Here is a 22289-nt window from a genome sequence, read left to right on the forward strand (position 1 = left end):
CCCTGACCGTAGGGCCTATTATAATACATCAAAAGGTCCATTGTACGATTAGCATTTGTAATAAGATTCCAGTACAATGGTATACATATTGGGAGAGGTTTTAATGAAATCTCATTGACCACGTCAAGTATGTAAGCATGAAACCCACCCATCCCCGTGATTTGCACATGTCAGTATTCATTGTTTTGCGGAGAGAGAAGCACAAAAGCTTCAAACTTGGCAAATCTGTATGAAGAATCTGTATGAGATTCTCAGTGATGGACAATGCAAAGTTTGGGAAAAAAACTGGTTGTGGAAAAAGCAATGAAGTGATTTAGAGTGCCATAGTGATCATGCAGTACATTTTTGAGAATATCAGTATGCACTATTGTCTCTTTATATTACTTGTCTTTATTTAATTAAGCTAGTAGTACTAAACAAGGCTAGAAAATCTGTTCAGAGACTGTGCTGCTGTCTGGGTTATATACAGTGAGATTCCCAGTAAAACCATCCGGGACTGTCACCAATTCTAAAAATCTGTTTCTTCAACATACAGATTTATTGTTGCACATAAGGCTCTGAAGATAGTAAGCATTCATATTGTAATAATACCAGGCATAGAAGGGAGTAATAGACAAAGGAACATTTTAGAAAGAGGCAAGAATTTAATATACCATACATTGTATTTTATAAAAAAACATATAAACAAAATTTTGGAATGTCAATAAAATCTCCTTTCTTTCCATGGATGGTCTATCACAGTTACTTCAGGTGATATGTCCCCTTCTACTTGAGAAACAGCCAAAGGGCCTAGCACAAACAGTAATAAATGCATATTCTAGCATATTTTAAAGGATTTTTATGTTGCATGTTGAGAGAGATGGCTAGTTGCTTAAGGGCTCCATCCAGCTACTCTTGAAGTCAATGGCAAGCCTACCCAGGGGAGTTGGATCAGGCCCTTAAGCACAGAGTTGGAAGCCAGGCAGCCATGGGTTCTCATTCTGTTGATGACACTGACTCCAGCTGTGCCCTTGAGAAGGTTGCTCAGGCCCTCATTTTGAGTAGGTTACATTGGGGGCGGTCTAGGTTGGACATTAGGAAAATGTTTTTCAGTAGGAGGGTGGTGAAGCACTGGAATGGGTTACCTAGGGAGGTGGTGGAATCTCTATCTTTGGAGGTTTTTAAGCTGCGGCTTGATAAAGCCCTGGCTGGGATTATTTAGCTGAAGTTAGTCCTGGTTAATCCTGCTTTGAGCAGGGGGTTGGACTAGATGACCTCCTGAGGTCCCTTCCAACTCTATGATTCTATGATTAGCATGGGTGCCTCCGTTTTTGGGGATCCCACCTTGAGACATCTTGGGCTTGGTGGTTTTTACAGTGCTAAGCACCTGCATTGCCAAATGAAATCTTGCACTATATTTGTTTTCCTGTTGTACCCTATTTGCTTCCCACTTTTTCCAGTGGGAGGGGGGGAAAAGGGGCAAATGTGAGCCAGAATCTATATTTCAAAACCCACATGGAATTTGTATTCACTTAAAAAAAAAGCTGAAGGATGAGCATGCAGGATCCTGTTTCCTCATCTGATCTGTGAAATGGGGACAGTAACACTTAATTCCCTCCTTTACTGGAATGTTGGACACATTGGTCAGGTACTGTTTCAGTGTTAGGTAAGTGCTCTTTATTGCATATCTGGTACAGTCTGTTTATTGCACATTATATAGAATATATCTTATAGTAGCATTGACAGTATTAATGATTAATGTTCATGATCAGACCACAACAAACCATATCCTCTGGTAAGAAAATTTTATATATTCAAATTGTACCACTTTATGGGCTATATTGTACCCTCGGTTTTCAGAAGAAGTGTTCTTGGTTTCAGTGGAGACTACTGCTTAAAAATTGTTCACATGTGTGGGCCTCAAATACTGCTGTCTCCCTGGATGAGAAGGTTTCTTTTGTTTGTTTGTTTGTTTGAGGATGCGATGGCTCAGTCACTCTTTCAAATCTGGCCTAGGTCAGAAGTGATCCAAAATCATTACCTTCTCCTTGCTGTTTCATGGCCAATGTTGAGGGCATGACATTGTTGGTCTCAGTCTAGCTTATGGTGGGCAAGTGAAAAACCCTCCTGTCTTAACTGGTCTTAGCTGATGTCCTTGTTGGTAGGGTCACTTAAGACTCATGGAAACAGAGTTACATGCTTATCCACAAGAGCAGGTCCTTCAGGTGTGCATTGTGGGTAAGAAAGTGCAGCTGTCACCTGTGCTATAAGCATTCTGGGCATTAACGGAGGGTTTTGTTCTCCAAAGTTGTAAGCGCTAAACTCACTTGAAAGGTGCTTAAAGTGTTGCTGGGTTTTCCGTTAACCCCTCTGTGGCAGAGTGCTGAGATCTGACAGGCGGGCCAGCACTTTGATGACTGTAACTAATTAGCTTCCCCCAGTAGTGGCTGATTGAATAATGAACTAATCAGCCTTCAGCTGACTGACCTGATAAAAAGCCAGGATGGAGATGTTTACAGGAGAGGAGGACAGGGCTAGCTGAGCCTGGAATGAAGGAGCTCCCTGGACAGAGCAAAGTAAGGCTGGGCTCAAGGCAAAACCTTCCCCCCACTTGCATTCACACTGCAATTGTACTAACCAGGGGACAGGCCCAGGCCCAGGGCCCTACAGGGCAGGATGGCCTGTGCTTGAGTCAAGCCTGGGACCTATTGCTTTCCTGTGTACATGCAGCCACAGCTTGACTTGGGTCCTGGGAGTCCTCTGGATGTGTCCCACAGCTCCTCCTGGCAGAGAGACAGCAAAGCTGGCTTGACTGAGCGCATGTCTCCTTCCTGCTCCTCCCGAGGCGGGTCCGGCTCCTCCTCCAGCTGTACAGAGCTGGCCCACAGCAGGGAGCAAAGTTGTGATGCAGGAGGCAGCTCCTGGCTACCAGGGTGTTAAGGGTCATCTCTCGCTGGGCTGGGCTGAGACGGGAGCTCTGTCACTCCCTCTCCCTGCTGGGCAGCACTTGGTCCCTGCTTTGCTCTCTGGCCCTTGTTCTCTGGCTCCCCCTGCCCTCCCTGGGGCTGCTTGTGCTGTCAGGGCAGTGAGGAGGAGCCAGCTCCGAAACTTCCCCGCATCCTCCTGGTGTGTGGCAGGGTCAGGGATGAGGAATTCCCCCGGAGATGCTGGGGTACATTGCACTCAAACCCTTGGGCTGCTCTTCACTGCTCCACACCTGGCAGGAGCCAGGATGGGTGGGAGGGATATGTGTGTTTTAAGGGATGGGGTCCTTCGGAGGAGAACAGCGGTCCCCAACTGGGTCATGCAGGCAAGGGCCACACCCCCTGGGTGGAATGGATCAGGGAAGGAAGTTACTAGTTCTGGGGTCCCTGCAGGGGTTGCCAAGAACTGAAATCCTTGATTATTAGGCAGACTAGTGGGTCCTCATGTTGGCTGCTTCTGGGGACTTGTTAGTAAAGTGGGAGTAAGACAGCACAAGTGGTTGACAACGGGGACTGCTTCTGCACCAGTGTTCACCTGGGCCAGGGTTAGAAGACTTTTTAGCGGGATGGTGACTGATGCAGTGTATGTCCCACACAGGGTGTACCGCCTGCAGGGCAAGGGATCTGCTGTTTGCACATGCACACTATCAGAGCCTGCAGAGTTCTCAAGGGAGACCGATACAATCAAGTCATTGAGCCACCCTCACCTCACATTTATTTTCCATCATGTCATTCTGATTTACATGCATAGTAATCAAGACTAGCCACGCCCAAGCCCCTTGCCAAGAATGAGCCAGGAAGTCTCTGGAATATGGTTACATTGACTTGGGTCTGTGCACTGCAGTGTAGATGCAGGTTTGAGCACGAGTCAGAAAATTCTTTGCCTGGGGTTAAAATGCAATATAGACGCTCAAGCCCAGGGGTCCCTGACACAGGTCAGCTGACTCAAGTCCCACTAATTGTAGGCTTGCATTGCTGTGTAGACATAACCTGGGAGACTGCCTTGCCCCTCCTAGGGTCCTAGCAAAGAAGGGCTGAAATACATGGGGGTTAAAACTGTGATGTTGTACTGTACTGGTGTTGGTGGATGGGTTAAAAATAAAATATAGCCTTCATACAAGAAGAAAATGGGTCTGAGCAATGTTGGGGTCATCAGAAAATGGGGAGCAGAACATGGCCCCATTACAAGTTTATGGCTTGGCTAGAGGCACTTCTTTTGGGGTGTAGTTTAGCACAGAATGTCTGAGGCCAGGAGCATTTGTTTTTCATTATTTTTTTTCTCTAATTTTGAATTTTAAATGATGAGGAGTAATTCTTCGAAGAATGTCACCTACAACCTCATACTTTAAAACAATTCCTGGCACTTACACCAATATTCCTTTGTCCTAACTTTTTTTTTTTTTTAAATACAAAACTTGCTATTATGGAAAAGATAAAATAAAAAACAACAAACCCTATAATTTCATTTTAGATATTTTACTTATTGTGGCCAGCACTTTTTCTTTTAAGGTTTCCTAAGATTTATAGGAGGCAGACTTAGGTCCCAAGAATCTGCCCATCTAGACCTCATTGCAGCATTCGGCCTTTACTGTTTGTCTCGGAGTTTTGGAGCTTATATAAAATAAGTGAGCTCTCTGATGGCCCAATCCTTTATCTTTTGGAAATATTGAGGCTTACTTTTGTGCAAGGTGAACAACTGTAGCAATTGCAGTAAACTTCATCTTTATTCTAACCCAATTCACTTCTGGTTGTTGGAAAGGTTAGGAATGACAGGGGAGACATGTACCCTTTCTGCAAGTGGTATGCTCCACACCAGTTTTCATCTCTAGATCTGGATGCAGTGTTAAAGAGAAAGCGTACATTCAGGGGAATCTCAGACCAACAATTTTTCTTTCTTATGCTTTAGTAGGTTTCCTTTCTAATTTTGGTTTAGGTGAAGGAAAATGAAGCTGCCACATACACTATGTGGTCTATGATTTAAGAAATCACTGGAGTCATCCCAATGATTCCAACTCCTGTTAAAACTAGGCATGTGACTGGAAAATCTCTGCTTCCTGAAGAGTTCCTTTCTACTTCCATTGAAGTCAAGGAGTGTTTACCAGTGACTTCAGTGGGAGCCAGGAGCAGGTCCAGAATTTTCACACTGAAGCTTGAGAACTTGCAAAACTTTGCAGATATCATACCCAGGCTGACATTTTGCAGGAAACTTCAAATGTAAGAAATTCTCCTTTTTCTCGTTTTTGCTGACATCTAATTAGAATTGCCAATTTTGGTTGGACATACTCCTGGAGGTTTCATCACATGACATAACCTTTAATTAAAGATTAACCTTTAATTCCTGAAGACTCCAGGGCAACTCTACATCTAGCGTATATATTGATTTCAGCCCTTGCAACTGGTGGCACTTGTAAAGTCAAGAAAAAAGGAGAATTTATTTTTTATGCACTAGTTTTTGGGTGTCTTCTTGAGTGCCAGCTAGTTCAGCATTCAGGCCTGATGCTGCAGGCTTTTGTGACAGCAAAAATAGGATTGACTTCAGTGGGATTTTTGTGTTTGTAAGTACTGCAAATCCAGGCACTAAGGTCTTAGAAGTTCAGTAGTATGGCAGAGAAGAGCATGCTGTTTCCACTGTATCTTTCTCCCCATAGTCCACCAATATAGCTCAGGGAAAAACTTGAATGCAGGTCACTTAAATAGCAGGATGCCAGGCTAGCCTTCTGGGGTTAAATTTTCTAAAGCCTCAGCAGCCCCAGTTAGGGACTGACTTTTCAAATGAGTCCAGTTCCTATGTAGGACCTAAATAAAAGCCGGATTTTCAAAAATGCTCTGCATCTATCAACTCCCATTGTGACATTTATAGTCAGATTTTTAAAGAGCATTTTTTTAAAGTATGGCTCTTTAGTTAGGTGCCTAAATTGGCGGTGGGCAGTTTTGACATGCTGGCTCCAGTTGTGGGAGTAGAACCCTTCTGAAAATTGTGGCCATAATGTCTTAAAAACGGCAGCAATGCAGCAGATCTGGAGCTTTAACAGCATGTGAGGTTCCGTTGTACTAGTACACCCATAGAAGTAGGAACTGAGGGAACAGAAATAAATCCCTGCTTGTTGGGACTATGCATTGCTACATTCCACCAGCATTTGTTGTCACTGAATAGTCTACAGTAATTGTCAGAATGCTTCTAAAATCTGTCTGTGCTGTGACTCTCTTGGTTTTTTTAAGCAATCCTTTTTTTAGTGATCCTTGAAAGTCAAATTAAAACAAACAGCTTTTTAAAAATTCTAATCCTTTTCCCCAAGATCATTAAGTGTTAACAATGTGCTTGGCAGTACACAAAACACAACTACAATCTCTGCCCTAGAGATTTTGTAATCTAAACACACTAAAAAGCATGTGTTCTTAGCTGGAAGAGTTGAATAGCAGTCTATGGTACAAACCTTTCCCTGTTAGAATTCCTGTACCTCTATTTGAGAATTGTAGAGGTTTAAGAAGACATCATTCATCTCAAATTAGTCATTTTCTTTCTTTAAAAAGAATAATATTACAATATTTACTGTGTAGATCAGAGATCAGCTCACAATATTGAGATTTAGATCAGAGCTGCCTCAAACTTCAGGGCTGTATGAGTCCAGGGTTGTGGTTTGGCCCATCTCTAAACTATTCAGTGTGTATAGTATATTCATATTTATTCTAGTCTGACACACCCCTTGTCAGCATACTACTGATGTACACCAGTATATCCTATTTAGGAAAAACATTTCAAATCTAGGCAATGTTTACTCTTCCTAGCAATAAGGTCTAAAGCAGCGGTTCTCAACCTTTTTTTCCCCGAGTACCACTTGGGTCAGGTACAGTCAGGTCAAGTACCACTTGACCTGACTGTACCTGACCCGAGTACTACTCGGGGGAAAAAAAAAGGGGGGGAGGCGGAGACTTGCGGCGGTGGTGGGGTTTCGCAGCGGGGGGGCTTTCGACGGCAGCGGGTTACATGGGGGGAACAATGCCCTCCGCCGAAACCCTTCCGCCGTTTGCCCCTTTTCGGTGGTAGGGTTTCGTGAGAGTGGGTGGGAGGGCACTTCCGGCGGCGGATTTGGCGGCACGGTACAGCTCGCATACCACCCAGCCTTCTTCGGCATACCACCAGTGGTACGCATACCACCGGCTGAGAACCGCTGATCTAAAGGATGGATACAGGAATATGCCAGGCACTTGTCTGATATGTCAGTTATATAAATTAAGCTAAAGGAGCTTTCATTGCACTGTAGGTTTCAGGTGTAAGATGTATTTTCACTTGGCTCAGGCTATGTTCACACTGCAGCGCTAATTCAAATTAGCTTAAATCGACTTTCAGCAGCTGATTTAAAGAAATAGCAGCAGACTGTTCTCACTATGCTATTTGAGCTGGTCTCTTGCATTCACACATTCCAGCCTTAATTCGAATTAGAAAGCAGTGCAATCTGGGTAGCTATCCCACAGTGCAACTACTGACGGAGGCTGTGGCATCGTCCCAGGATGCATCGCTGCTTCCCCCACACTTTCCCCCTCCCAAACAAACAGGAAAAGGATTTTTGAGCCGGTTTTTTTTCTCCCTGATTTCGCCATTGCTTTTCGCGGCTTAGCATGGGGTACTTGAGAGAAAAAAAGCAAGTAGGTGAAGCAGCCGTGGCTACCCTGCTTCATGACATCCAGCAGAATAATTCCCAATTGCTGCAGGCAATGAATAAGTGATGAGTTAGTGATTTCTGTCCCTGTATGTTGCTAGCCTTTTCTCATGCACCCAGCACCCCCACCACCTATGTTGCTTGCCTTTTCTCATGCACCCACACTCTCCCCTCCCGCCCCTGTTGCTTGCCTGTTCTCATCCACCCAGCATACCCCCCCCCCCCCCGGTTTGTTGCTTGCCAGACCTGTGCCCGGCAAATCCCTCATGAACAAGATTTTCTTTATTAAAGAAACGTTTTGAAAAGATGCAAATTTTTATTTTTGAACAGTTATGTCTTGGGTGAAGGGGTGGGGGAAAGGGTTCCTTCACTCTCTCCAGGGGTAGGGTAGGGTTTTTAGTTTCTTCCTTTTCCTAATCTGAGACGGTCTGTGTGCAGCACTGACTAATGGTTGGGCCACTGGCGAGGTGTCTTCAAAATGAAAAAAAAATAACAAGATAGCCACAGCCAAATTAGTGAAGAACAATATACATATATAAGATTTTGAACTAATGATGCTTGGATACAATATAGACACCATTTTTAAAGTTAGGAAGAATGTATCCATCGATCAATTTCAGCAATGATGGTGTGACACAATGTTGTCTCTAGTTTGTGTATTGAAGAGTAAGAAGAGACATATGTTTCAGTTGTCATAATTATGATTTTATACAATGTAGCAAGTGACTTTCTAATGCAGATGCATGGAGGGCTGGGGGGGGTAATCGGCTGGCATCACAAACACACAGAGACAGGATCTGGGATCTTTTTTTTTGGGGGGGTGTGGTGTGGATTTCTCTGCCTGCAGTCCAAAGAAAAACAGAGAGCTATTGGGAACTGATTTGGGGGGGTTGATTTCTCAGCTTGCATTCCAAACACACATAGATAGGAAAAACAGGGGTTGTGCGGGAGTTGGATTTGTCTTCTTGCATTCCACACACACACAAGATTGGGATGGGGAACGTGGGGGAGAAGGGGTGCTTTCCCTGTTTGCATTCAACACACACTCAGACAGGATCTGGGTGTATGGGGGGGGGAGGAGGGGGTTGCTTTCTCTGGTTGCATTCCAAACCCTCACAGATAGAAAGACAGGGGTTGTGGGGGTGTTGGATTTCTCTGCTTGCATTCAACACACACACAGAGACTGTAACTGAAAAAAGAGAACTCACCAGATGTCTCTTCCCCAGCATGCCTTTCCCTCTCCCAAACAAACAGGAAAATCAAATCTTCCAGGGCTTGAGGGGAGGGGACTTTACCGGCTATTGTGACCACAGAGCACCACAGATTGATTGGCCAGAGAGGTGAAAATGGAGCATAATGGGATACATTCCGGAGGTTAATTAATTCGAATTAAGCTCCATTATGGTCATACAAACACTAATTCAAATTTACAAAGTCAATTTAGGCGCTACGCCACTTGCAGAGGTGGTCTTATTAAATCGATTTTACTTGCACCTTAAGTCGACTTAACAGTGGTGACAATGTGAACGTCGGAGTACTTAAATCGATATAGGGGACTTTAAATCAACATAAGTTCACAGTGTGAACCAGCCCTCAGATAATATTTGTGGTGTGAAATGACATTACATTGTGAAGACAGTGGGGCTTACCTTTCAGTTCTGAAGCACAGGGTTTGGGGAGAAAATGACAGTGATGGACAAAGATAGTTAACAAAACCAGACTTGAACTGTCACTCAAACCAACCTACGTCCAAGTCCTCTTATGTGTTGTCATTTTTTTAAGTTTGGGTATCCTTTAAAAGAGCAAAGAGCCTGTGTTTTTACAATCCCAGCTTTTAGCCAAAACTGTAATTAGAAATACCCTAGTACTAGGAGAGGATCTCTCCTTGTGAGATTTCCAGCCTAGCTGAAACAAGAAAGTACTGAAAATCTCACAAGAAAACATGATTTTGTGAAACTCCTAGCATATTTCTAGGCCCCTAATGTTTGGTTAACTTCAGATAAACAACCCACTATTCAGATGTTTTATCAGAACCTAACCTTCAGAGTCACTCACTCTTCCTCATCAAGAAGCGCAGGTGTGGGGTACACAACCTGGGGACCACAGTTTGTCTTAAATCTTTTCCCATTGTGTAACATTTGAAATTTTCTGTGCTCTTGTGCAGTTTTAATTTTTTACTTGGACAAACTTTTTTTTAAAATCTCTTTTCTGGTTTAACTACAGAGTATGGTCACAAAGAAACTCCCCAATCCTGCAAACACTTGTGTACATCATTCACTTAATGTACTGAACTACGTGGAACTATCCACACACACACAAATGTTTGCAAGGTGAGTACCAAAGAAGCAAGGTTTCATGCATCATGAAAAAACATTAAAACATCATTTTAAAAAATGTAAATAATTGGTCTCTTTAATACTGAGTTACTTGCTCCTTGATTTCTGAGAAAAGCGCCTTTAACCACCTGTGGCTATTTTTTCTAATCTTAAACTATCTGTTTTTCTATTAAGAGTGTGTCCAAGATTCTTCTGAGTTCAGTTTTGTTTATGTGGGGGAGATCTTTTTGTTTTAAAAAATAATTCTGAGTACACATGTGGTGGTTGCCATTAGACATTTTACTGTTTTGTAGAAATCATGGGGCAAGTCAAATCTGCTCCTCTAATTTCAGAATTAGGGTCTAATTCTGGTCCACTGTTCTGTAATTTTAGGTTGGTCCCACCAGGTTATGCGAAAGGATGCCCAGCCTTCCACAGTTCCTCCAGCAAAGGTTGGATGTGTCTAAATCACTGGTCTATAGTTGTGTAGTAGTTTTAATTTATGAAGCCTAGAGAGGAGGAAGTAATCCTTTGTCACATCATTGAGTAATGTGACTGTGACCATAGGCACCCCTGTAGGCACAGCAATAATGTGCCTCATGAGGTATCATATTAAAAAAAGTAACGTGCTGGTTATTAATATCATTGTAAAGTGCATGTGTTTGTTATATGTGAAGTTATGAATTCCCTTTGTATAATGTTACTAGAACATGTTTAAGACCAGTCAGCCTAGCCTAGGTAAAGGTAACAAACAACTGTGACCTAGACAAAGAATATGGGTTTACCTCAATTACATATTAGAAGTAAATAAAGCTATCCGGCTATCCAGTCTCTGAACGCCAAGAGGCAGAGAATTAACATGGGTCCTGTAAGTAGTCACCAGGGTTGGTGGAGCCCAAGGTGGGGCTATTGTGTTGTGGCAGGCTATTGGGGCTGTGTGTTCACATACACATGCGCACACACACACAGACTGTCTGTCTCTCTAGGAACTGCATGCTTGTCCGCTGACTGTTGGTGTCCGGGCTGTGAGCCACAGCAGCAGAATATTTAAGGTGCCCAGAGTTACCAGGCAGGCAGTAACACAATCTCTCACGGGTCTGGGTTGAACCCCAAAACATCACTGTCCACAAGAAGTCTCCTGGCCTATGAGAAGCTCTAATTTTTCATTGATAAATCAAGGCCAAAAGGCAGCTATTTTCCTGATCTCTTGCACATTATCATGCAACACATGTGCATATGTTTGGATTTCTCTTCCACTCCGGAGTTTAATATTTTCTGAGCATCCTGCACAGATTATACCAGGAAGATGTTCTTCAAATTCTAGGAGAGAGCTTGTGAAGCCACCTCCCGCCCTTGAGGTTTTGAGAAGTTCTCAACTGTACGTTGTTAAAGATGGGGATTTTTCAGTGAGCAAATGCTTTCTCTGTTCCCAGCAGTTACTCCTCATTGAAGAATGGACTTGTTCTTCAGAGGCCTACCTATTCTCCACTTCCATAAAAGGACTCTGTGGCCCAAATCTATGGCAGCAGCTCAAAAACTCACAGTATAGCAAAGGGAGCGCACATGTCATGAATCCATAAGCCATCCTTACTCTCCACTGCTCCTGGGTTGGCTGTGCACTGGTCTGGTCCCCTGACATAAATTAAGTCAGTCTGACTTGTGCTAGCTGCCAACAGAAGACCTGGTCACAGCCCCATGGTGGTTATTAGAAGGCAGGTGATGTAGGAATTGCTATGTCAGTTCTGTGCACCTGAAAAATCCCCATCCATTGGTGGGATCCTCCCATGGCTGGCTGCACCCACACCATGCTGCCACACTACAGACCAGGATCTGAGCCTGTCTTGCAGAGGAAACTAGAGTTGTGTTGGAGTAGTGGTTTTCAACCTTTTTTTTTCATTTGCAGACCCCTAAAATATTTTGAATGGAGGTGTGGACCCTTTGGGAATCTTAGATATAGTCTGCAAACCACCGGGATCCATGGACCACAGGTTGAAAACCACTGTTTTGGAGTGAGCAGAAAATAAATTGGAAGATCTCCAAGTCTTCTTATGCCCCAAATCCTTAAAACTGAAGATACCACTGGGTATCCAGCTAGTTCTTGTACACCACCTTCCACTATCTCAGGTATCAACCATGTGGTGGTGGTTTCAGAATATCCATTGTGTGGGTATGTATGTACCCACGTGTGCATGAATGCACTGACAAATAAATCACCTTGTGTAGTGTTTGGTATTTTATCTCAGTGGCGGGAATGGAGCAAACCGGCAAAATGGTTTCAGAAAGTGCTTATTTATTGTATGAGATAGCGTAAGAAAGACAGGAGTGGGAGTCCTTTACCATACAGGAGCTGAAGCTCCGGCACAAGTCTTAAGGTAAAAAGTATAATGAAAATACAATCAACCACAAGGATATAAAGTAGCAACTTGCAGGTATGCATGGACATATTACACTAGAGGGGAGTGCCCATGCTTATGCATTATTATTGCTGAGCAACAGCAGCAGCAGCTGCAATTAGTGAACAGAGAGGTGAACCATACAGCAAGGAAGAGACCCACCAAGAGGATACCTACAGCAATATACTCCTGGGGGCCCATTGATCTAAGAGAGCTGGACTTATCTAAGCAAGTGAAGGGACGCTTACCAATGCAAGAATGAGGAGACCCATACTTCGGGAACCATCCTGACCGAGGCATCCGCTAGCGCTTCCACGGATTCACGGAGAGTCTCAGCTTGGGGAGGCTCTCGGGGGACTGATATACCCTTTTTCCCCCCTCACCTTGCAGCAAGCCTTACCCAGTAATACATGACGTATATCTCAATCCCAGTAGGGATTGGGCCTTAACACTTAGTTGCTATTAGTCTATTGGTAGTTAGCTAGGGACTTTCTGGAATAAAGTGACATTAGTTGTTTACTTCAAAAAGAACTTAACCATAGCCTTACTTTTACTTTATTATTACCAAAATAGGAACCATTTAGCTTATCAAGCATTAACAGGTGTATGTGGTTGTCTCAGGACGTTCCAGACCTCAAGGCACTTCCTCCCCCAGCCTAAGGTCGGGCAGAGGGCAGTGTCTGGGTTCTGCTCGTGAGAAGCCTAACTCTTGCTTTTCTTGCTGCAGAAGCTTAGCATTGCTTTTAGGGCCTTGCTCTTGTCAAACTATACTGATTTCGCGTCACAAAGTCTTGCGCGCCCTAACACCTTGCAAAATTCTTGACCACTTCCCTTGTTTTTATGGGTGTGTAAAATAGCATTCACTTTTTCATTGTATTCTTTATAGTAAAGGGTGGACTATTAGATTATACTCCTGAGCCATTTTTACTTAATCTAGTATCTTATATATATTACACATTATTTAAGGTTTAAAAATCAATCATATCCCCCCTTATTTATCTTTTTTAGGCAGAACATTCCCAGCCTTCTAAATCTCTCCTTATACGGAAGCTAGCACTTTGTTCCATACCCTTAATCATTTTGTTGCCCTTCTCTGTACTTTTTCAAATTCTAATATATCCTTTTTGAGATGGGGTGACCAGAGCTGCACACAGTATTCAAGGTGTGGGCGTACCACAGATTTATGTAGTGGCATGATGATATTTACTGTCTTATTATCTATCCCTTTCTTAATAGTTCCTAACCTGCTAGCTTTTTTGACTGCCTCTGCACATTGAGCCAATAAGGAGGTGACAGAAATCTAAGAATGGTCAGACTGGGGTCAGACCAATGGTCCATTAATCCAGTATCCTGTCTTCTAACAGTGGCCAGTGCCAGATGCTTTGACGGGAATGAACAGAACAGGGCAATCATCAAGTGATCCATCCATCATCCCTCATCCACATGGGGTCCCAATCAGCTAGCAGTCAGAGGTTCTTTTTTTAGGAAAATCCAGAGCATGGGGTTGAATCACTGACTTGTCTTGCAGAACATTCCCAGCCTTCTAAATCTCTCCTTATACGGAAGCTGTTCCATACCCTTAATCATTTTGTTGCCCTTCTCTGTACTTTTTCAAATTCTAATATATCCTTTTTGAGATGGGGTGACCAGCTGCACACAGTGTCAAGGTGTGGGCGTACCACAGATTTATGTAGTGGCATTATGATATTTACTGTCTTATTATCTACTCTTAATAATGCTAGTTTTTTTTAACTGCCTATCTGTTTCCAGAGAATTATCCTTTTGTTTGTTTTAGCTAGCATTTCTTCTAACAGTGGCCTCATTGATGGATCTATTTTGCATTTATCCTCCATGAATTTATCTAGTTCTTTTTTTAACCCAGTTATAGTTATGCCAGGGGCTACTGTGAAGGCCAATGAATCCCACAGGTTGACTGTATGTTGTGTGAAGAACTATTTCCTTTTGTTTGTTTTAAACCTGCTGCCTATTAATTTTGTTGGTAGACTGCTTAGTTCTTGTGTTGTGTGCAGGGATAAATAACAGTTTTACTCCACACCATTCGTGATTTCTGCAACTTCCTGTGCCCAGTAGCGGGATCATTGAGAATGCAGGAGAGAGTCTCCCTGCTCTCAGACTTCAGGTTCCCAGATCTGTTTTGGTCCATAGTGGCCCAGAGTTGCAACTGCAGGGAAAGTCCTGCTCAGCCTGGGGCTGGAGCATGCCTCATGTGGATGGAATTTTCAGGGAATTTAGCTGCTAAAATCTGTCTCTACTGAGCATGTGTGAACTGCCACTTTTCAGAGGCTTATAATGATGCCAAATTTGGGGGAATTTCTTGGGGATAGGAAAAGCCACATCCCTGCCAAATTTCAAGTCACTGCTCCAAAGCATGGGGGCCCTACAGCTTCTCAAAAAAAGTTGCCACAATTTTTTACATGGGGCAACTAATGTATTTTTTCCCTAGCCTCATTCTTGAAAACAGTTGAACCATTTTGGCTGAAATTAAGAGAAAAAAATCTGTAGACGTACAGTATGGAAAATTTCAGCCCGAAATGGTGACCATTTGGGAAAGTTGTAAGCAACTGAAAATAATTATGTTGTGTATAATGAACCAGCCACTAGGAGGAACAGGCAGATAGTAAACAAGGAAATGTGTGGCTACTCCTGGGTTGTGTTGGACATTGTTGGCAACTGTTTTAGGAGCTACTGTCAGAATATATCTGAGTTGCTTGAATAAAAAGACTGTTCCAACTCAAAGAAGTTGGAGTATGTCTGGTTTACACTATACCTTTTGGTGACAAAGTGGAGCTGAACTCACAAGAATGAAAAAAGAGACAGGAAGAAATAAGTGTGGGAAGTCATCTGTAAATCAAGTTTACAAACACAATTGAAGTGGCTGAGACATTTGGGACTATTTCACCATTTAATCTGCAACACCAAATTTGGGAAGAATGCTGCAAAATATTCTTATCTTTTCACTGCTAATGATAGCTTTCTTCTTACCTTCATCTGTGATATCATGGTGAGCAGGATAGGAGGCAAGACTTAATTTAATGAGAAATCTGTTAACCCCTGGAAAGCCTGGAGATACTTTTTTTTGTTTTGTTAGTAAATCTGTTTAAAAAATAAATCTCATGCCAGCACTCCGTGAAATAATAGAATGATTTACGTTTAACTCTTGGCTGAGGAAAGCAGAGAAGATAGCATGGGAATTGGTTGTAGAACTGAGGAAACTTTCTCAAGATTGTGTGACAGGGCCAGACCTGATGGCTACAGGAGAGTAGTGGAGGGAATCTATATTAGCCCCAGGATCAACAAATCCCTGTTCCCTGGGTGATCCAGCTGGGGCTACTCCAGGGCAATTAGGCCAGCTGAGGCCAACCAAGGAGCTTGCCCCAGCAGTTAAAAGCCTCCCTGTCAGGCAGACGGGAGCAACTGGATAGGAGTTAAGAGGAAGAACAGAGCGGAGGAGAGCTGCTACAGGGCTTGGAGCAAACACTGTTGCTACCACAACCCAAAAGGTACCAGAGACAAAGGGGGTGCCCGTCTGGGCACGGCCAGGGATTCAAGGCACACAGGCCTGAGGGAGAACCCCTTCCCACCCAGTTCCAGGAAGAGGACCATGAGCAGTGGGGCCAAAGACAGGCGATCCAGGGAAGGGAGTAAGTCACGGACTGAGCAGTTTTGAGACTACTCCACACAGGGTCCCTGGGTCGGGACCCAGGGCAGGGGTCGGGCCCGGGCCTCCGCTGCTCTGACCCAGGCATATAGCCGGCATAGCGGAAGAGGGCGCAGGACCCACGAAAGGGTAGAACAGGCCTCCCTCACCACAATTGTAATTATGGTGTCACTATGACACCTGCTAAGAGACAGATTAGTTTGTGACATTAACAATAACAAAATGCAAAGGAGATTATTATATACCAAACATTTGAAACAGCTCTGAAAGTGGTCCAGGCTATGGAATCTGCAAATAAAAACGTACAGTATTTACAAACACAAGCCACAGGAGCCTGGGGGAAGGGAAATAACATGCAGGAAACACCAGGCACTGTGCACAAAATTGCAAGACAGCCTAGGGAAACAGATCCAATCAGAGAGTTATTGCTGTGGAGGCAAACACCTTCCCCAAATGATATGTAGGTTTTAAAAATGAAAAATGTTACATTTGCAGGTTAACTGGTCACATTCAAAGAGTGAGTCAAAACAAAACCAAGGAAGTAGATGCACAAAACCATGACTAAAAGCAGCCTCATAGCCATTGTACTGTTCATGTACTGGAGGAGGAAAGTGGTGAAAAAGAAGAGGTGGCGGTAGTTTATATTATCTCTAGTATAATGGAAACAAATATTCCTAAAGTAGGTCCCATTCATACTGGAGTGACTTTAAATGGGGGGAAAAAGTGTGATTTGAGCTTAACATAGAATGTAATGTGACTAGTATGAGCCAAGAAGCATATGAGACTTTGTGGAAAGATAGTGAATCACATCTACTGCGGGAATATAGGGTAAAATTAAAACCAAAAAATACTGGGAGCCAACAGTGTGAAGGTTTGCCACCAGAGCCAAGTAAGGTATCTACCTTTGCTAGTGGTTGCAGCCACTGGCTTTAACTTGCTCAGGAGAGGGTGGTTGGCTGTCCTTTCATTGGACTGGAAAGGAAAAGTGCATCACTTGAAATCAGAAGATGATCTAGTTCTGGAAACTGTATCAAGTACACATAAAGAAGTATTAAAATTGAACTGGGACACTGTAAAATGTGCCACTGCTAAAATCGACTTAAACCCAAATGTCTTGCCTTGTTGTTTCAAACCCAGATCTGTACCCTTCGCTATAAAACAAAATGTTGAGATTGAGTTTAAAAAGACTACGGGCAACTGGTACTATTGAATCTGTAAAGTTTTGTGAATTGGCTTCACCAGCAGTACCAGTGTGTGAAGCTAGATGGCTCTGTACACATATGCGATGACTGTAAGTTGGGTCTCAATAGAGTCTCACACTTAGGACAGTAACCAATTCCAAAAATTGAGGATCTGTTTGCAGTTTTAGCAGGAGGGCAATTGTTTACAAAGTTAGAAATGAGCCATGCCAACCATCAGGTCATCCTGGAAGAAGATTCCAAGCGGTACATCAGTGTCAATACTCACAAAGGACTATTTTAAATATAATTGGTTACCTTTTGGGGTGTCCTCAGCCTCTGCTATTTTCCAAAGAACCAGTGAGGGATGGATTCAGGGAATTCCACATGTGGCAGTATATCTGGATGATAAACGAATCACAGGTACCACAGAAACCAAACATTTATAAAATTTTGAAGAAATTCTGAACAGGCTGCAGGAAGCAGGTTTGTGCCTAAAAAGGGATAAATATTCCTTCCTGGCACATGAAGTGATATACTTAGATTTTAAAGTGGATGCCCAGGGATTGCAACCAAGTGGAGAGAAAGTTAAAGCAATTTGTGATGCCACTGAACCTAGGAACATATCAGATGAAGGTTTATTTAGGCTTGCTGAATTACTACAGTAAGTTTTTGCCAAATTTATCAATACTTCTAATGCCCCTGTTTCAGAATCCTCTGAAGTATTGCTGCAATCTTCTGCTGAACATAATTATTCACAGTTAGATTGAGAAGGATTAGCTGTTACATGTAACATGTTACATTAACACCTTACGATCCATCCATCAAAGGGGTTAGCTGAACAAGCAATTCAGTCATTTAAAAAGGGTATTAAAAGAATACCTGGAGGTACAATAGATAGCAAAGTGTCTAGTAACCTGGTTAATTGTCATATAACTCTGCAGTCAACCACAGGCCTGTACCCAGCAGAGATGTTACTGGGAAGGAAACTAAGGTCAAGATTAGACCTTATCTGGACATACTTAATGGGAAAAATACAGTAGAAACAATAGAAGCAAAGGCACCAACGTGACAAACATGCTAAAGAATGGAGTTTTACTATTTTGAGAAGCTGTTTATTCTTAAAAATGTTGGCCTTAGTCCCAGTTGGATGCCAGTTACCATTCAAGATAATACAGGACCAATGTCCTATATGGAAGGTGGCAGAGTAGTACACTGCTTTTTGATCACGAGAAGAAAAAGGATTGTGGTTAACTCTGGAGATATTAGTACAGCAGCAATAGAATTGCCGCCTGAGAATACCCAGTTAAGTTCAACACCAGTATCTGGAACTCTAGAGGAGCGGCTGACCGGATGGACAGACTCTGCAAGTTATCATATTGCAGAATGACCGCGTCTTCCTGAAAATATAACACTAATGGCAGAACTACCTTTTGCAGAGATTGAATTGAGATATTTCATAGGGGAGAAAAGACCATCTTCCTATCTAAAAGATTATAAAATATAACAGTCAAAGTGCATATTTTATTTAATTTTTATTATTTGCAATTTGAAATGCATTACTAATTGTTTGGTTTTGTAAGTTTTGCCGTAAATACTTAAAAGGGGGGAAATGTTAACATGTATAATAAACCAAACACTTGGGGGAGTAGACATATAGCAAACACAAAAATGTATGGTTGTTCCAGGTTATGTTGTTAGCTACTGTGAACAGTGTGAGTCCATGGAGCCATTGCCAAGAGATATGTGGGTTGCTTAAATTCAAATACTGCTAATACTCGAGACGTTGTTTATGCTTCAACAAAGCTCTTACAACTGGAATCCTTGGGCACCCTTAATCATTGACAGTACTACCAGAACCCCCTACAATTCCGTATATGTATGAGCACGGTGTTTTCCAAATGATCCATATGAACCTATGAAATCTATTGAGCATATAGTTTATAGGAGGGACTGAATAAAGTTTGCCATGAATAAATGTACTGAGTGTAACCTCTAGATACTCCAGTTTTAAAATGAAACATACCTTAAGGGTCATTTTTTAAAAGGTTGGTGGTTGCTGTGAAATGCTATAGAATGATTGAGGGCCTGATCCAAAATCAATGGAAAGTGTGCCGTTGACTTGGTGGGCCTTGAGTCAAGTCCAAAAGAAGTGGCGAATTGGCTCCACAGCACTTGTGCTCATGAGTGAAAGTGACCCACAATATGATGAGAACTGTTTGTTTATCCTTTTCAAGGACTCTGATGAGCAGTCAGTACTTTAAATCAGTTTGGTTAATATAACAAACATCTAATCAGGTAGAGAAAGAGAGGAGAGAAGGGAAAAGAAGGAAATAGAAAAGAAGTAATAAAGAGAGAAGCTCTCCCACTATTTAGTGAACATTCCAGTCTATACAGATACTAATTTTGATTAAAATCTGCTAAAGAACATGATCTATGCTCAGATTTGTCAGCCTTATCAGAGTATTGCTGTGCTGATTTATACAGAGTTGCAAGGTTCCAGGTCTGTTGAACCCAGCCTGGAGGGAGAATCAGGGTTTTTCTATATCCTACAAATAACTGACAAAGTAGTCAGCAGCAAACAGTTAAATTAGCATCTTTGTTCCATTCCTCAAGGTTCCTATATCCCAATATATAAGATTCAGGAGTGCTGGCCACCCACAAGTTAGTGTTTTTTTGGGGTTTTTTTATTCTGCATGTTACAGAACAAGTGACTGAGGCCCTTGTTCAGGACAACACTTGAGTGCATGCTTAACTTTGAGCGCATGCTTAATTCCCATTGGAGTCATTTCAATTAAGCATGTACTTAGCTTTAAGTACATGTGTAAGTGCTTTTCTGAATTGGGGACTAGATATTGAGAGAAAAGAATGGAGGGGGTTGGGTGTGGTGTGTTTTTTTTTTTTTTTTTTTTGGTGAAACGGTGTCTTACAGATCTGGATCTACATTTTCCATCCAGTCAATAAAACCGCTATCCTGGAAGTTGGTCCATAAGGGCAGAACCCCCTGCATCAGCACAGAGATCCACTGAAGTCTATAGGGCTGCCCCCACAAAGCAGCTTGCAGGATTGGGGCCTTTGTCACATATGAGTTCTTACATGTGAAAATTGCAACTGTTAGCATAACTTTTTTCCAGAAATTCATATAAAATGAAAGTAGATCTATTGATTCCAATCTTTCTGTTAAGAGAAAAATGTAAAGTGTTTATTTTCCTTAAACTCAGATTTTTAGGTTGAAGGCTGTGATTAGAAATACTAAGTGTTTTGGGACATTTTGAGAGAAATGAGCTCTTGATCTTTTCCTTTATTATAGGGTGTGAAGCACAGCTGTATGCAATCAGTTGAATCAGTGCACTGAAAACAATCAAGCCATACCAGCAAAGATGATTTTCCCAGTTGTAGAAATGAGTGCATAGGAGCTAAACTTTGGCAGATCTTTTTTTGCCTTTGGCAGTTAGTGCCTGATCCCGAGGTGCACTGGGCACCCACAACAACTACTGACTTCAAAAGGATTTGCAGGTTCTTGGCCCATCAACATTAGTATCACGTATCACAAATTACCTAAAACCTTCCAATGTGCATCCTCAAAAATAGAGCAAATTTAACCATGTCTGTTAATCTTAGTAATTACACAAGAATTCCCAAAGAAGACAGATAATAGTTATACGTTGCAAACAATGTTTTTTCCCCAAACATGGTGAACGCCAGAAATTCCTTACCTTAATTCCAAGATTAACTGCAGCTTCACTTTATTATTTTTGTGAACGGGGTGAAGATTTTTTTTATTAAATTTAAGATCGCATCCAAATTTCTCAAGTGATGTAACAGTGTGGATGCAAGGCTGGAAAACTTCAGCAGAATCTTTTTCATATGTATACATTTTCTGATCTCCCTTGGTGTCTCAGTACGTCAACACATTAAAATTATGAGTCAGCCAACTAGAGAATGGATCAAATTGGGTTGGAAAGCTCCAGATTTTAGGACTGTTAGTACCCCAGCAGTGTACAAGTATTTTTAGCTGCCTGCTGACCCACTGGGGATTTTATAGGAGCAAGTAATTGAGCCTAATTCTGCTGCCACTTACACCGGAGTAACTCCACTGAAATCAATGAGGTAGCAACCAAGTGTGAGATCAGAATTAAGCCTTTTAACACCTTAGGATCTGCTGCTTACCACAAACTGCTGCAAATCCAAACCCAGAGATATACTCCCTCACTATGGAACCTTATGTGGCTAGCTCACATCTGTTCCCTGTGCTTCATGATTAGGAAAATCTGCTTTGTTACATACAAATTTTGCTTTGTTAGGTCAATGTAAATCCAGTATAATGCCACTAACATTAATGGAGTTACACAAGAATAAACTCAGAGTGAACTCTGACCCTCACCCCACGCCCATCCCCCAATGAGTATAGAGCTGTTTGAGTGGCTGAGAGATCAAGCGTTCTTCTTGGGGATTGGTCACTGAATTGGTTGCTAAATTCTAATCAATTACACCTGTCCATACAGTCAAAGATTCAAATGCCAGAAGGGACACATTGTGATAATTTAATCTGACCTCCTGTATAACACAGGCCATAGAACTGCCCCAAAGTTATTCCTAGAGCAGATCTTTTAGAAAAAACACTCAATCTTGATTTAAAAATTGCCAGTGATGTAGAATCCATCACAACCATTGGTAAATTGTTCAGTTTTTAATTACTCACCATTAAAAATGTATGCCTTATTTCCAGTCTGAATGTATTCAACTTCAACTTCCAGCCATTGGATCAAGTTATATTTTTCTTTGCTGGATTGAAGAGCCCATTATTAACTATTTGTTCACCATGTAGGTACTTATAGATTGTAATCTAATCACCCCATAACCTTCTCTTTTTTAGACCAAGAAGTTCAGTCTACTTAGTTTATCACTATAAGGCATGTTTTCTAATCCTTTAATCATTCTCATGGCTTGTTTCTGAATCACTTCAAACTTTTCAACATCCTTCTTGAATGGTGGACATCTGAACTGGACGGTTTTCCAGCAGTGACCACACCAGTGTAAAATAAATAACCACTTTACTCCCTCTTTATGCAGCCAATGATTGTATTAGCCCTTTTGGCCACA

General features: G+C 42.2%; 1 long non-coding RNA gene across 1 annotated transcript; it reads left to right on the top strand.

Annotated features, from left to right (window-relative positions):
• Positions 1–9850: 9850 nt before the first annotated feature.
• Positions 9851–11956, top strand: LOC137158964 (uncharacterized). Its single transcript, XR_010921509.1, has 3 exons — positions 9851–9951; positions 10330–10388; positions 11840–11956. It is a non-coding gene; the product is annotated as an uncharacterized lncRNA (long non-coding RNA).
• The last annotated feature ends 10333 nt before the right edge of the window (positions 11957–22289 follow it).

The sequence above is a fragment of the Emydura macquarii genome, unplaced genomic scaffold (assembly GCF_026122565.2).
Source record: "Emydura macquarii macquarii isolate MOO-44397 ecotype Brisbane River unplaced genomic scaffold, CSIRO-AGI_Emac_v2 contig_1790, whole genome shotgun sequence".
Classification (NCBI taxonomy): domain Eukaryota; kingdom Metazoa; phylum Chordata; order Testudines; family Chelidae; genus Emydura; species Emydura macquarii.